The sequence below is a fragment of the Podarcis gaigeae genome (assembly GCF_964106915.1).
Source record: "Podarcis gaigeae genome assembly, chromosome: 8".
Lineage (NCBI taxonomy): Eukaryota > Metazoa > Chordata > Lepidosauria > Squamata > Lacertidae > Podarcis > Podarcis gaigeae.
Window position 1 is genome coordinate 90,295,186 of NC_139684.1, and position 4,758 is coordinate 90,299,943.

Here is a 4,758-nt window from a genome sequence, read left to right on the forward strand (position 1 = left end):
CTTCCCAGGTTCTGGCCAGGTTTGAAATGGCAAAGAGGAACCTGAGGCGCTCCTGGCCTGGAGATAAAGCAGCGATGAAGGAAGAAGAGATCTCGCTTGCTTGTGCTGAGGAGCAGAAGGGCCATAGCTCAGGGGCAGAGTGTCTGCCTTGGTGAGTTCGCCTCCAAAAAGCACACTCCATTTTGAACTGGACTATGGACTTGCATAGGGACACGGGTGGCGCTGTGGGTTAAACCACTGAGCCTAGGGCTTGCTGATCAGAAGGTCGGCGGTTCGAATCCCTACCATGGGGTGAGCTCCCATTGCTCGGTCCCTGCTCCTGCCAACCTAGCAGTTTGAAAGCATGTCAAAGTGCAAGTAGATAAATAGGTACTGCTCCGGCAGGAAGGTAAACGGCGTTTCCGTGCACTGCTCTGGTTCGCCAGAAGCGGCTTAGTCATGCTGGTCACATGACCCAGAAGCTGAACGCCAGCTCCCTCGGCCAATAAAGCGAGATGAGCACCGCAACCCTAGAGTTGGTGATAGTCAGGGGTCCCTTTACTTTTACCTTTATGGACTTGCATAGTTTATGGGCTGCCTGATTTTCAACACTGCTTCTGATGAATCCTGGCAATACTTTTGATGTGAGTAAACCTTATATTTTATTGTTTTACTTAAAAAGCCTGAGAGTGATTTCTTCGTTCAGAGGGAAACATAAAGAGGAGAAGATAGCCCAGGTCAATTGCGGTTAGTAATATGGTGCATTTGGAAGCCATGCGATGAATAAAAACTGACTCCTTGAAATAAAAATTGTCCAATCCAAAATATAGTTCAAAAGCTTTACTAACAAAACTTACTTCAAAACAAGCATAAACCAAATAATGTTACATCCAGATTGTTGCATAATATCATGTGCTGGTCCCAGCACAGGTAGAACATCTTAGAATAATGAGATAACTTCATCCAGAGCTGAAATTAAAGCTCTGTCTCACCAAACAATCTCCATTAGCCTGAGGCTGATCTCCTTAGAGAGAGAGAGTTTTGCAGACTTTTCTCTTTGGTTGCTTTCAGAGCAAAGAACGAACTCACACACCCAAAATGGAGACTTGCAACTGAATACCTCATGTGATCTAAGTTAAACACCTCCTGAGAGCTAGCAGAGATACATTCTCAGCTAATCGTTGAACTGTTAGGCTCTCTGAGAGCTTCTGTTTAGCTCAGTGGAAATTCCCATGTCATACTGTTTTTAGCAGTACACATACAGACCCATACAGAATTATTTTTCCATTTCAATGTGCAATTAATTAAAGAATAATACTCAGCAAAGTCTGCCTAAGTCTTTTTCATTCGGCCGCCAAGGAGCAGCCATGGCGGAGCCAAAGGTATTGGTGACTGATGGATGTGGCCACCTGCTGGGTCATTTGGCTGCCATTGTGGCTGAGCAAGTCTTGCTGGGGCGCAAAGTGGTAGTCCATCGATGTGAAGGGATCAACATATCCGGCAACTTCTACCGTAACAAACTGAGGTACCTTGCTTTCCTGCGTAAGGGTATGAACACCAACCTGTCCCGTGGTCCTTACCACTTCTGTGCCCCTAGCCGGATCTTCTGGAGGACAGTGCGAGGAATGCTCCCACTCAAGACCAAACGGGGTCAGGCTGCCTTGGAGCGGCTGAAGGTCTTTGATGACATCCCTCCTCCTTAGATAAGCGCAAGAGGATGGTGGTCCCTGCAGCTCTGAAAGTGGTCCGCCTCAAGCCCACACCCAAGTTTGCCTATTTGGGTCGCCTTGCCCATGAGGTTGGGTGGAAGTACCAAGCCATCACAGCTACCCTGGAGGAGAAGCGCAAGGCAAAGGCCAAGATTCATTACACAAAGAAGAAGGAACTGAAGAAACTCCAAAAAGCAGGCAGAGAGAAATGTGGAGGGCAAGATTGCAGAATATACAGACATCTTGAAACATTACGGCATTCCGGTTAAAAACAAGCAAAGTCTGCCTAAAGCATCAATGGATACCATACTTGTTCTAGAAGGTTTTGCAACCTTGTCCCAAAATCTTCTGGAGGTCAGCTGCGTACAGATAGTGATAGTGATCTGCCGAAATAGGTATTTGCATTCTCACAAATGCAAAGAGGAAGGGTCATTCCCAAATAAAACACCTTCTCCTAATCTAAATCCCTCCGAGTTAGAAGGCCCCCCCCAGGACAATCTAGTCCAGCGTTACAGGTATCGCAGAGGTTGTGTGTGAATCTTGGGGGTGAAGGAGGCGGGGGGGGCGCTTCTGCCTGGTGCTGCAGCAGCAAAGGAGCTCCAAGGAGCCGCTTAGCCAAGGCTGCCTTCTGTCACTTCTGGCCTCTGCGTTGCGGTTAATTGAGCCGTGTGAGGGGCAGGTGGCGGGAGGGGGGGGACTGTGCTGAGGAGGCTGGTGGAGAGGCTTTCTAACCTGGTGCAGTGGAAAGGGAAGAACATCTGGGCAGCTGTTCACCAAGTGGCTTGCAAGGGATGATTCAATCCGCCCCTTCCAAGGTGCTGCTGGAGGGGGGACCTGGTCTTAGGATATAGCTCCATTCCACCTTAAAAGGAACAGGCATGACTGTTGTGTGTCGCATGCCTGTTTACTTCCAGCACAGTCTGCTGGGGACTTCCGTTTTGTATATCGCTTTTGCTGTATTGCTTGGACACGAAGGGAAGCAGGCATGTTTTTTTCCTTTGTTCCTGAACTATGCTGAATAAACGCCTGTAAATAACATTTACACATGTCTTGGTCCGGGACGCGGGTGGCGCTGTGGGTTAAACCACAGAGCCTAGGACTTGCCAATCAGAAGGTCGGCGGTTCGAAACCCCGTGACGGGGTGAGCTCCTGTTGCTCGGTCCCTGCTCCTGCCAACCTAGCAGTTCGAAAGCATGTCAAAGTGCAAGTAGATAAATAGGTACTGCTCCGGCAGGAAGGTAAACGGCGTTTCCGTGCACTGCTCTGGTTCGCCAGAAGCGGCTTAGTCATGCTGGCTCCCTCGGCTAGTAAAGCGAGATGAGCACCGCAACCCCAGAGTCGGCCATGGCTGGACCTAATGGTCAGGGGTCCCTTTACCTTTTATGTCTCTGTCCACCACTTCCGTTGTGAGAAGTTACTCACTCTGCTGATTAGAGCGTGCCAAGTCCCTAAAGGTCTCTGACTGATGCTGTTCCGAGAACCGGAGTTCGCCTGGCTGCCGCCTGGGGGCTGGACCATCTGGGGGTCTGCCAAATGCCCCCGTCTCCCCAGACGCATCCCAACACCTGGCCCCTGATTTCAGGGCGTGGGCAGAGGAGGAATGGTGGAGACTACCTCTCCTTCCTGACCCTTCCGGGGAGGAGCAAGAGGAAGACAGTACAGATTTACAACAGGAGGTTGAGGGAGGTCACAGCTCAGAGGGGGAAAGTTGGGGAATCATGGGGGAACCAGAACAACACCCGGCTGACACATTGTCAATGGAAAACATCCCAGACCCTCCATCTCCCAGAACCCAGCGAGCCTTAAAATAGGAGAGCAAAGAGCTCAAAGAGGAGGTGACGACGACGACGACAAATGAGGAAGCTGTTGGAGAGATGGGCAGGTGGAGTCACTCGGGACAACACCATTATCCAAGAGGCTGGGTTCTAGAGCCTCTCTCTGTAAAGACTGGAATAAAAAAAAGAATTGTAAGAAACTTTTCCTCGTCTTTATAATTTCCTGGGCAACCAGCCAGGAGACGCTGACAGCATCCTGACACCCGCTAACTCCCTATGTTTGTCTGGAAAGCCTCCCAGAAGGGGAGAGAGGGGGCTTGCCTGCTCTGATTGCTCTCAATCATGCTGCCACTGAAACATCCCTGATGGATCACACGGCAGTGGGGAGGAGGGCTCCCTCCGCCTCTTCACGTTTTATCCCATCTCCATAGAACAGAAAGACACCCTTGCTTCATGAGCTCTGCATAGACCACTGGTAGGCAGACTAAGGCCCGGAGGCCGGATCTGGCCCAATCGCCTTCTCAATCTGGCCAGCAGGCGGTCTGGGAATCAGCCTGTTTTTACATGAGTAGAATGTGTCCTTTTATTTAAAAGGCAATTCTGGGTTATTTGTGGGGCGTAGGAATTCATTCTTCTTCTTCTTTTAATACAGGATCCGTTCCGGAGCCCCGTTTGCATCCTGAAGTGAATGCAACCCATGCCTGCGAGTCGCGATTTGCCGCTTCTGCGCATGCGCGTGACGTCATTTTGAGCATCTGTGCATGGGCAGGTGGCGAAACCCGGAATTAACACGCTCCATTACTTCTGGGTCGCCACGGAGTGCAACCCGCAAACACTCAACCCAAAGCTACTTCAACCCGAGGTATGGACTGTAGTCCAGCCCCCCCAAGGGTGGACTGGCCCCCTGCTGGAAAAGTTTGCTGACCCCTGGCATAGACGCATAGGATTGCAGTGCAGGAATCATGCTGAACCAGAGCCTTGCTCTGCTGAGCTCACTAAGGGCAGCAGAAGAGCCTGCTGGATGAAGCCAGCATCCCCTCTGGCCCAGCATCGTCTCCACACGGGGGCTGGCCAGGTGCCCCACCTGAGAAACCCACAAGCAGGATCCAGGCACAAGAGCAACTCTTCCCTCCTGAGGTTTCCAGCAACTGGGATCCGGAAGCGTCGCTGTCTCCAGCCGTGGAGACAGAGCAGACCCCCCCCCTCGAAAGGTGTTGCAGGAAAACCCCTCCCAATCATTCAGTTGGTACAAACACGACACACACATACACTCACACATGACATACGCGACACTT

The 4,758-nt window shown here is 51.0% G+C and overlaps 1 pseudogene across 1 annotated transcript; it reads left to right on the forward strand.

Moving 5' to 3' along the window:
• Positions 1–1,301: 1,301 nt before the first annotated feature.
• Positions 1,302–3,315, forward strand: LOC310850503 (large ribosomal subunit protein uL13 pseudogene; annotated as a pseudogene). Its single transcript has 2 exons — positions 1,302–2,042; positions 3,271–3,315. The product of its transcript is annotated as a large ribosomal subunit protein uL13 pseudogene (transcript).
• Positions 3,316–4,758: the final 1,443 nt, after the last annotated feature.